Here is an 11,968-nt window from a genome sequence, read left to right on the forward strand (position 1 = left end):
AAAGTAAAAATGGAAAGGATGGGTGGGAAGGGGGCTGGAACCTGTTAGTTGCTGGGAAGCCCCCTTGGGAGTGACGGATGTAGGCTGCTACCTCTGAGACAAAGCCTCTCTCGCCAATGGAAGATATTTTTAGTATATCCTGGGCACCAAATAACTGTTCATGTGTTCTGAGTGATGATGAATTCATTCAAACAACAAGTCAAGACCCTGGATATCACTCAACTCCAGTCAGTCATAGCAGCTGACAAATATAAAATATAACACACACCCTGTTAGTCTTGCTCTTGCTTTTCTTCAACATGCATATTCAAGAATCTCATCCCCTTCCTGGCCGTCAGAGATGGTGACAGTTGTGGAGGTTTTCTAGCTTTATCAGGGAGATTATTTTTTTAACCCAAATTATTTTCCATTGTAAATGTTTAAATCCATATTAAGTCCAGATTAATGCAAGAAGCAGCTTCAAAGGATATCAACTGGGGGAAAAATAATAATAAATGAAATTGTTAAGGATGGGACACATCTCTAGGAATATTTTCAGACTAGAAAAGAAAGTTGTTCGGATTTAAAAAGCTATCTAAAGAAAATATGTTTTTCAGTGATTGCTGGCCCCTTTCACAAACACCCAAACTTTGTATAGAAACTAGGACCTGGAGCACTTTTATTTTTTTCATGATTGGAATTAATAATGCAGATAAAACCTAAATAAATCAGGATTAGTGTTAACCGCATCTTGAGGTTTACGATGCTATAGGAAAATGAAAAGAGGAAAAAAAATGGTTGCTTTAAAAAAAACCAGAACTGCCTGGGCTATTGGGTGAGGTGGAGGGTGTGGGGTGGGGGAGGGGAAAAGAGAAACGCAGAGAAGGGAGGACCAGCTGAGCTGAGTAATCAAAGACCTAATCGCTGCAGCTCTGGAGATGTGTTCAAAGGCTCTTTCCTGACCACAGGCTGTGCAAGGTCACAAGTGAAATGCAGTTGCCTGGAAGGGGGAGGGGAGTCTGGGATTTTTGGATGGCTCTGCTCTCAGGCTTTGTTAGGAGGAGGTCAGCTGGATTGTCAGATTTTAGCATCTCTTCTGGAAGCAGGTTCAGCTTTCTCATTGTTAGGGAGAAATCCCTGTCCTGACCCCCACCACCGCACTTGCCCAACATGTAAAGAGAATTCAAGCCTGGATATTGGGTCCGACCCTGAAAAACAATCACCATGACAATTTCTCCCAGAGCTCTGAACGCAAGTGTAGGAATCATTTTTAGACAAATAATTGCACCTTGGGATGAATTTTAATGAAACCATTTAGATTCTTTGATGTTTCTGCATGGGTGTCATGGAAAATGACCCCGACTCATTTATTCCAGACTCAGCTCCCCGCTTTCCCTCCCATGAGCCCTGAGGGCTGCAGATGTGGAAAACTGAGTCCTTTTCCTCTGGCTGCTCCTCTGGGCTTAATCTTAGTTGACAAAGAAGTATTCTCAACCAAGAATCACATGACTGTAGAGATTTTCGCTGTCACTGTGAAACTAGAGTTGAGGCTGTCACTGCAAGAGTGGAAGCCTTCTTCCCACCTCCTGGCCCAGATTAACTCCGTGATGGTCTAGCTTTCTCACTTCCCTTTGGTGCCGCTGACCTGTGGCCATTTGGATTTGGTGTCCATGTGACATGGCTCCTTGCTGTGCCCGCTTCGGCTGGCCAGTCTTTGGTAAGTGTACAGATCTCACTTTTGTCCTAATCTTCAAACAACTGGGCTGGTTTGAGGTTTTTCAGAATTTGGGGGGTTTTGAGAGATCACATCTCCCATCTGTTTCCTGTTCTGTTTTTCAGCACTTCCTCTTCTCTCTCCACCACCACTGACTGGGCACACGTAGCACTGGACAGTCTCCTCCCACCCCCGTCTGTGGGATAACAAGAGGAGTCTGTCCTGACAATTTTGTTAGCCTCGTCGGTTTGCCACTCAATCTCCCCCAAGATGGACTAAAATGGAAAGAAATTAATGACAGCGGCTCTTTTCTCAGCCTTGGATGCAATTCTTACGTAATCTCTGTGGCCATTTTTGGTGACTCTGCGTAGGTTAAGTACAGAAAAAAGCAATATTTTAGGGACTGTTGATAGTCACCATGGTAATTTGAAATTTCGGTAAGTAGAAATATGCTCTGGGGAAAAAGTGTAAGTCAGATAGAAAATGCTCAACCTTCAGAAAACTTCGTCATAGTAAAAGTGGGTGAGGACTGGGCAGGCGTGGGGATATGTGTAGTGAAGGCCATTTAAAAAACTAACTAAAAGGTCAGATTGTGGAAATGAAAAAGCATGAATAGAATTCCACCATAAGGATAAAAAAAGAATTTTTTTTCAGTTGGCATATACATCCTTAAAAACAGTTCCACTTGCTCTAAAGCAGCACACAGATAAGGGTAAGGAGTCCTTCGGGCTTCGGGTTTTAGCTAACCCGAAAGGGTGCTGCTCCTACGGGAAGCTGGCAGTCTCGCCCTGACACGAGGACTTGTTTCCCAAAAGAAACCTGAGTGAAAATCAAGTTCTTATTCCAATCTCTCAGCCTTCCTTGTAAACAGAACTGCCGGTGGTAACAGAGCGCAGCCTACTTCAAATGGGTGCTGATAACGCAATGTTATACATACGCACATACTGTAGATCCATGTCATTACATCAAGTATACATGCATATGCACACGTACACATACACACATGTACCCCATATATACGAGGTAAGCAAAAGTAGGTTCACAGTTCTATGTGAAACAGTTTGTTCTTGTACTATTATTTATTAATTATTATATTGTATTATTTATTATTATTAACCTACTTTACCCACCCTTGTATAGACCACACCATGCATGTATATTTATAAAACATTTGTTTTTTGGTAATGCAAAAGTCAGGATTCTTGTAAGAACTACTTGACAGGTAGGCGAGTAGTTTCCATTTCAAGAAGTGATTTTAGGTACAAAAAGAAAAGTGTGTTTTTTGTTCTTTTGAAAAGATGATCACGAGAGACAATGGGCTAGATTGCAAAGCAAATGGATTTTCAGACAACCACTACCATAAATCCACCATTATTTCAAGGAGATGTCTCATAAATAGGTAAGGTTCGCTCTCTTTTTAAAGTTTATTTATTTATTTTTACTCAGGAGAAGAGAGGGAGGAAGAGAGGGCAAAAGAGAGAGAAACATCAATGTGAGAGAGAAACATTGATTGGTTGCCTTTGGTACTTGCCCTGACTAACCCAAAACCCAGGCATGTGTCCTGACTGGGAATTGAACCAGTGACCTTTCAGTTTGCGGGACTATGTCCAGCCAACTGAGCCATACCAGCCAGGGCAAGTATCTCTCTCGAAGTAAGACTGTGCTCCTAGCCCTGCCTTCCCAACAGCCATGTTTCTAAAGCATGGTCAGATGTGTCTGACTCTGAAGTCTAGCCTTTCATGGGAGGAAGGACAAGTTGTGACTGGGGTCACTCAAAAGCCTCAAAGTTGCTGTCCCTTCCCCCATCCTCAATTTCCTTTCCTCACCCAACTGATGGTGCAGAATAGTTCCTAGTCTATTGGAGCTGATGGAGACTGTTAAGTCCTGGATTTCCTAAGACCTTTCTTACTTTGAATGCTCTCTGCCATTGTGAAAGCTGGCATCAGTTTAGCTTTTGACATGGACTTTTGTGCTGGAAACTGTGATCTCTATGGTCAAATCACACATCAGGGCCCATCACAAGTTAACTTCATTCTTGGTTGTGGTAAATGTGGAGAAATTGGCCTGGGCAATTTAGGGAAGTTTAGTGAAGAAATGGCCAGTTAATAATAGAAATATTATCAGGAAGAGACAACAGTTATGTTACTTTCCTGCTCCCTCTTTAAAAAGGAGTCTGTTGGCTATCCCTTAGCAGTAGTTCAGTATTTCCAATTTTACACAATTGAAAATGAGAAAGTTCTTTAAGTTTGAACAGTGGTAATTAAATGTGAATTGGATGGGATATTTGTAATTTTAAATGCTTATTCTGAGAGGAAAAAACTGTGTAATGTTGTTGGCTAAATGACCCTAGTCATTAAGATTCCTATGGCATTATTTAGTTAGTTGGCTTTTTATAACACTATGAGGTTTGCTGTGGGACGCAGAGGAAGCCACTGGCCTCACAAGGAGGAGAAGTGTTTTAGAAAATGGCTCTGAGTGAGAGAAGCAGTCCTGTAAATTGTCTACTAACAGTTTGTTTTAGCATTTCTGGACGTCTTGAGATCACGGAACTGAGACAAGTCGAGGAAAATGAACAGAAATAACTATTTTCATGAGGCCAATGGAAACCATGTTCAGATCCAGGAAAAGAAAAATGAGACAGGAAAGGGTGGGTCACATTTTTGAAGAAAATCATGTGGTATTTTGGTAATCCTTTGTTGATGAAAAAAAATTAACAGCACATTAATTATGTCCTAAGAATGGGGCGTTGCTGGTCTGCATCTTCAGTCTTTCCAAGGCTGGCCAGCAATCCAAGTACTGACCACTTCATGGAATGGAAACTTGGGCTTCTGTTCTCGCAGAGGGTCCTGGACATACATCGTCAAGCACCTCTGCACAGGCTGAAATCTGACCATGTAAGAGTTTAGGAGATAGAAGGCTATTTTACAAGACAGCTAACAACAACCAAAAAGTTGAGGATCTTTATAAGATTGATAGTGTTCTGTCAACAAAAAGTAATAAAATTAGATATGCTAAGGCAGATATATTTTCCTTCCTTCCTTCCTTCCTTCCTTCCTTCCTTCCTTCCTTCCTTCTTTTTTCCTCTCTCTCCCTACCTTTCTCACCCCCTCTCCTCCTTTAAAAAACTTTATTATCAAATATATAGTTATGAATTTCTTTCACAATAGTTCAAATATTCACATTTAGACAAGTAGAGCAAAAGCTCAACATTGACCCTTCCAGAGTCTTTAAGCAGAATTAAGTCAATAATTGTCTCTTCCTTTAGAGTGCATGATATATTACGCATACATTGCCATGATAGTAAAAATGGTCACACATATGCCCTCTCTCTTTTACCTATACTCTTGAGCAGGGCCTTCAAAACTGTTGTCTGGCCATGTGACTTTTTAGGCCAACAGGACTACAGCAAATGTGACACAAGCAGAGGCTTGGGAAATGCTTCTGCATCAAGTCTGGTTCTCTTGCTGTCCTTAGAAAGCCAGAGGCCAGTATGTGAAGAAGACCAGGCTAACCTATTAAGGGTGAGAGAATCACCTCAGCTGATATTGGGCCTGCTGCCAGCCAGGAGAGTGAGGCCATTTTTGCTTATCCACTTCAGTCAAGCCGACTCAGACCAGGTGCATTGTCCAACCTACCCACAGAACTGTGCGTAATGATTTACTGCTTTCAGCTGTCTTGTTTTGGGGTGGTTTGTCACATGGCAAAAGCTGTGTAACAAACAGTAACTGAACTTGTTATTTTTCTCTTTTAAGCTCCACTATTAGGGACATTGTTCCTTAAATAGAAGGCATTGTTTGGATATATGATTATTAACTATTACACAATGACAACTCTCTCTCTCTCTGGTTAGGAAGAAAAAACCTTATCAAGTTTTCCATGGTAATCATTGTGGTCATTTGAAAAGGTTTGCTTCTCCTCTGTTTGTGGACCAATTTCAGGGGAAGCAATCAGTGGTTCTCATTCTGGCTATCACGAGCAAGGTCCTGAGGATAAGAACTCCAAGCTGGGCTTGGCAGATGCCATTTTCAACCCCTTTTCCCTTCACTCCTAGCCATTTTTTTCTAATCTCCGAAGATGGTTAAATCCTTTTTCTATCTTCATGTCCCTTATTACCACCATCATAATCTCAGCCCTAATTGCCTCTTTCAAGTTGGCATCTCTCTCTTCAAAAGTATATGAAAGAAAAAGGATATTAGTATTACTTTTCTCTTTCAAGTAAAATAGGAATTCTGTTATAGCATACTCATTCTTTTGGGAGGAAGCCTGTTGTGGGGGACTATTCCTAGAACCTCCAAATGGTTCTCTTCTCTCCAGTCTCCTCTTGTTCCAATCCAGTCTTGATTGTACTTCTATCATGCTATTGCTCCGTTATTTATGCATCATTTCCTCCCAAAAATGCTCCTAGTGACTTCTTATTGGATTAATCCTTTACAGCAATGATCTCAGCTTGCCACTCTCCAGTTCAAAAGTTTTCAGTGGGTCTCCACATTCTGTGGGTAAAAGACCCAGTCCCTTGGCCAGGCATTTGGGACCTTTTAGAATTTGGCCTCACTCTTTCTATTCCTCATGTAAACACACTAGAGCCGATTGCTCTGAGAAGAATCTCCCTCATTGTGTGCTCCAGACTCTTTCATTATCTTCCCTACAATCACAGTAACATTTTAAGGTTAAACCCAAGTGACACTTCTACATAAAGTTCTCCAGCCACCTGGGCCCAAGGAGCAGTTTTGCTCTTCTGAAGTCACACAGCTGGGAGGGGTCTCATCACTCATTTGTTATTAATCATGTCTAATATGTGCATTCAGTCATCATGCGGTGTCTTTCAAGTCTTCCAGACTTGAGTAGGTGCTTCTTGTAGGAGAGACTATATGCCCTAGATCGCCCAAAGTGCCTAGGCAGTGTGGGTTTAAGGCTGGTGCTCAGTAAATACCTGGCGATGCATTGGTTTCCAACATTTGAGGGTATTTCTTAAAGTGTGATTCATGCATTCTTGCATCAGAGAGACTTGGTGCTTGTTAAATACTCTGTCTTCTGGGCTCCTTTTCAGACCTGCTGAACCTGCCTTTCTGCTGCTACCACCCAGGAATCTGCATGGCAAACAAGCTTCCTGGAGGATTCCTGTGTTCATAAAAATTTGAGAATCCCCCTTCCCTGCAGGTCCTCGAGTGAGAAGATGCAATATATATATGGCCTGGTGGACCCTTTACTACTTTATGCAAAACTTAGGAATCCTGAACTTACTGAAACCTCAAGAACCCAGAAGTTGGATGTCTAACTGGGAATGGGGGTGGTATGCCCCTGGGAAGAAAGGTTTGAAAAGGCAGTTTTAATATGATAATATGATATATTTGGGGAAAATGCCCTTGTTTTTATGATGTAAACTACAGAAAAGTAGAACACGACCAAATTCTCTTGGTTGGTGTGATGTGCAAAGAACAAATGAACCATAAGCTCATGACCTTAGGGTCTTATTCTCTCCTGCGTCCCTACGTCCAAGGTAGTATGTAGCACATAGATGACCCTCAACACACAGTTCTTGACTTTGAGTGATTCTTACAACTAACTGGCTTTATAAATGAAGTTTATCGATACATACTCTTAGTAAGTAGATTTAAACACCATAAATGCATAAACTTAACTAATAACTATCTGCTTTAAATAGGTACCTGTATGTAACACATTCTTTTGCATAGAATTCTTAGACTATAATCTTCTAGCTAATATTAAGGGAAAAAGGTATATATTACAGGTTATTTTTTTGGTGAGGAAGCTAAGTGAATTTACTTTTAAAAAAGGAAATGCCTTAAAAACCAGCTTTCTTGAGATACAATTTACATACCATAAAACTGATCCTTTAAATGTGCTTTAGTATTTCACAGAGTTGTGAAACAATAACTATTATCTATTTTTGGAACATTTTAATTACTCACCCCCCAGAAAAACTCCATTCCTATTAACAGTCACTGGTCATTTTTCCCTACCCTGCACCCCACCCCCAGCTCCTAGCAACCACTGATCTACTCTCTGTCTCTGTGTATTTGCCTATTTTAGATACTTCATATAAATGGGCACATATAATATATGGTCATTTGTGACTCACTTCTTTCAGTAGCGTGTTCTCAAGGTTCATCCATGTCATAGCATGTATCAGTACTTTGTTGCTTTTTATGGCCAAATACATTTTGTTTATCCATTTGCCAGTTGATGGATATTTGGTGTTTTTTTTCCCCACTTTGGCTATTATGACTAATGCTGCAATCAACATTTGTGTTCATGTTTCTCTGTGGCTAGAGGTTTTCACTGGGGTGTATACCTAAGAGTGGGAGTCCTGGTCCGTCAAATGGCAGTTCTATGTTTAAAGAAATATGTTTTACTTCTGAGACTTACTGCTGCTACCATTTCTATTACTGGATGCTTATTGAGTACTTCCTCTGTCCTGAGCCCTATCCTAAGTTATTCATGTACATGGTCCCATTTAACTGTCACAAAATTCCCATTTCACAGAAGGAAACACTGAAGCTTAAAGAGGTTCCACTGACTCAGATGCTCATAGATTTGAATTAGGTGTAACTCCAGACCTGCTGCTCGGAGCCACTATTCTTCCTGTCCCTGAAGTATTATATTTCCTCAAATAAATATTATTTATTTTCAGATGAATCTAAGTGTTAAACAATAGTGAGATTATTCTACATTTAAAGATAATGATAAAAGAGTTGCCTCTAAAGAATGATAGCTGTCTGTGAATTCAGTTACAACTATGCCCTTCGGAAAGAGTAGGGCTACCCACAGTCCTGGCCTTGTACGGTGTTATTCATACGCAGAGCTCAGATTCCAGGCACATGTGGTCTTCAGGTGTTTTCCATTGCTTTGCCCAGGATTTGACAGTGATTGGTGGGTAACGTTTCTCCTACATTCATGTATTTGACATGCAGATGGCCGTCTCTCATTCCATAGAGACAGTCCATCTCTTTTCTCCGATTTAACTCTTCAGGGCATTTGGCATGGACTGGTTGCTTAAACTCATCTATTCACAACAAATATACAATTTTATCATGAGATAGTTTAATCTGACAAGTATGTACTGAAGCAAGTTCTTGGCTTAGGACAGGGGTGTCAAACTCATTTTTACTGAGGGCCACACCAGCCTCATGATTGTCTTCAAAGGGCTGAGTCTAATTTTAGAACTGTATAAACGTAACTGCTCCCTAACAGTTAAGCGAGAGCTTGGTGCTGCTGCTGGGTAGAAACAAGGTGGAAGGCCAGATTTGGCCCGTGGGCCTTGTGTTTACCACCAGTGGCTTAGGAGAAGTGGGGAATTGGGTATTGCAAACATCTAATAGAGACTTTTGTCCTTGAGGTTGTCACAGTCTAATAGAGTAGACAAAAAAGGCACAGATGCAGGTGTTCAACAACAAAGCCAGGCTACTGATTAGAAGTTGCAAACTATAGTCTGGGGCCTTACCTGTTTTTGTAAATAAAGTTTTACTGGAACATAGCTGTGCCCATTCATTTATGTATTGTCTATGTTGCTGCTGTGCTACAACAGCAGAGGGGAGTGCTTGTGAGAGAGACAGTATGGCCCACAAAGCCTACAATATTTACTATCTGGAGCTTTATAGAAAAAGTCTACTGACTCCTGGGGTAGATGACTAAATGCCAAAGCAAGTTTAAAGGACAATAGCAAGTGGCCTAACAGCTCAAAAGAGTGAAAGTTTAACATTGTGTTTGCGTGTATGTATGGGGGTGGCTTTTTAGAGGGAGTGAGCCTTAATCTGGGCATTAGAAAAGGGTTGAACTTTGACAATGAGATGGGAGAAATGAAGCTGTATTTAGCAATACTCTGTATAAATGTAAATATATAAAGTTTTAGAGTATTATTGATTTCAAGATAGACTAATTAATAGAAGTTATGTATTTCATAATAACAATGGTCGTATTTCAAAACATGTTTACTCTCTTGCTTGCTTGCAACAGTCTCGTGAGGTAGGCATGCGGTGAATCATCCCAGTTTGCCAGCTGAGGGTCAAGAGGTTGGTGAAAGTCTTGCTGGAGGTTTCAGAGCTGGTAGCATAGCCTGAAACTCTAGCAAGGGTCTGGCTTTTACAGGGAGCTTAGTTGAGAGCTCTGCAGTTTATATATATGTGCAGCAGAGGAAACAATAAGAATTTTGAAATGAAATCCTTTTATTAATTTTTATACCAACATTTCCATTTCCTGAGTCTCCATGTCGTTAAATAATATTAGGCTGTGAGAGGCTGAGTCATGGGGTGGCAGTTTTGATGTAAGGCTGTGTTTAAATGCCACCAAATAAAGTGCAACCTGGAGGCATGGACGTGCTCATCACTCAGCCTCGTGAGAGCTGGAGCATCTTGGGTCTTTGAAGGGCCAGTTCACCTCAAACCAAAAACGATGTAGCTGAGACTCCTCAGGAAACCGGGAATATAGCCAACCTTATTGAAGGTTTGCCATGGGCCAAGAGCTCTCATTAACCCTTTGTGTGTTTAATACTCCCAATGACCCCAAGAGGGAGGTACGTATTAGTTCGTATTTTACAGGTAAAGCAAATGGGTCATGAGGGTTAAGTTAACAGGCTTGAGGTCAGATGGTTAATAAATGTCAGAGCCAGCATTTGAACCCAGCTGGTCAGGCTTCAGAGGTTGCATTCTTATTCACGGCACTATGACATACTGCCACTCATTGATAAGCACAGGGAGGGGGGTGGGCATTTAATCTGGAATCATGCTCAAGAAGATTGGAACCAACAAATGCTATGTATGCATAAACTGCAGGGAAAAAGACAGTTCTGTTCAATGTGGCTAGGGTCAGATTTAGAAAGTGGTGAGCCCAGACTTCAAAAGTTCCTAACAGGCGCTCAGTCCTAAGGTACCTCAGAGAGAAACAAGAAGAACCACAGAAGGATGGTCTGAGCTGGAATTACCCCAGCCTGAAGGCAAAGCATGACAGTATCTGAAAGGGAAAACGGAGAGAAGTTCTTATCTGGGGACAAAGTTGGCACAGGCTCAAGTGCAGAAAGATTTCAACAGGCCTCGGAGAAGGGCCGCACAATTATGTCGGAGCCCCTGGATTCTTCACATACCACACTTTGCCCCACGTACATCAGCTATGTGCAACCCAGCTACACTTCATATGGTGCATTTTCTGTGGTGACTTCTGTCCTTGCCTGATTTTTCATCCTGTTCTGGAGTTGTTATGGAGGACTCAGACCTTGACAGAATAAAAGGGCAGACTTGGGTCCCTCTTGGGAAATGCAACCAGGTGTGGTTGGAAAGAGGATAGTACCCAGCTCTCTCAGAGAGGCCTGAGTCATTCCCATTAATTTCAAGTCACTGGGCTAGACTCAAAGAGTAACAATCCATTAGAGTCTTTTCTTCCCACCCTCATGACCAATCAGGAGACCAGCTCTGAGGCAGGGGTATGTATTTCATTACCTGTTTTGGACAAACCTTAGAAAATGGCCCTTCTAGGGAGAAAGGTTTGGGAATAAAATAGAACTACCTAAGACAGTAAAGAAAAAACAAAAGCCATTTAAGAGAAACAGACAATTCCCAACAATGACATGGATAGCGCAGTCGAAGGTAATTATATTTTGTACCAAATTGGGGATAATACAGGAGAGTACAGTACAGTGCAGAATGCCTGTAATACATTAAGGCCATGGGCCTAGTAACAGGCTTATGTAATTGAATGAACAGAAATTTGTTGCACAACTAGAAAGATAAACTAAGAAAAGAGATTACTCCTCGTGGGCTTGGAATGGGCTTTTGGAAGATGTGGCAGATAGTCCCCGACATTATGGAGAATACAGAGGGTTGTATTGAGCCTAAATAAATTATTCTGACTGCTGTGTAGCAAATTTCAAGGCTTTATCTCAACACTGTGCTCAGTTTAAGTCACCTATGATAACATAAAAATGGGTATGCTAAACTGGTCAGAAGCCAACCGTGGAAGTCAGCGCAACTTGGAGATGTATGTGGCCTCCAACATTAATGTTTAAGAACAGCCTGGACCTCGGCCCTCCAAAAGGAAAAGATGCAGCAGAGTCAAGTGCAGAGAAATGGGGACCAGCCAGAAGGGAGCTGGGCATGACTGCAACAACACTTTTCAGAATCATGGTAAAGTAGAAAGAGCATAAGTTTGGCAGTGATTTGGATAGCGTTTCTTGTTGCTGTAAGGAAGGTGTGGCGGGACAAAGCCACCAAGAAGGCAGTCAGCTCAGTCACACCAATGAAGAGAAGAGCAACAGAGGCCTGGGCC

The 11,968-nt window shown here is 41.5% G+C and overlaps 1 long non-coding RNA gene across 1 annotated transcript; it reads left to right on the forward strand.

Annotated features, from left to right (window-relative positions):
- The first annotated feature begins 1,574 nt into the window (after positions 1-1,574).
- On the forward strand, positions 1,575-3,085 carry LOC123806138. The gene is made up of 3 exons (XR_006783426.1): positions 1,575-1,696; positions 1,819-2,130; positions 2,992-3,085. It is a non-coding gene; the product is annotated as an uncharacterized LOC123806138 (long non-coding RNA).
- Positions 3,086-11,968: the final 8,883 nt, after the last annotated feature.

Source organism: Phyllostomus hastatus, unplaced genomic scaffold (assembly GCF_019186645.2).
Source record: "Phyllostomus hastatus isolate PE091 unplaced genomic scaffold, TTU_PhHast_1.1 phas_scaffold_345, whole genome shotgun sequence".
NCBI lineage: Eukaryota > Metazoa > Chordata > Mammalia > Chiroptera > Phyllostomidae > Phyllostomus > Phyllostomus hastatus.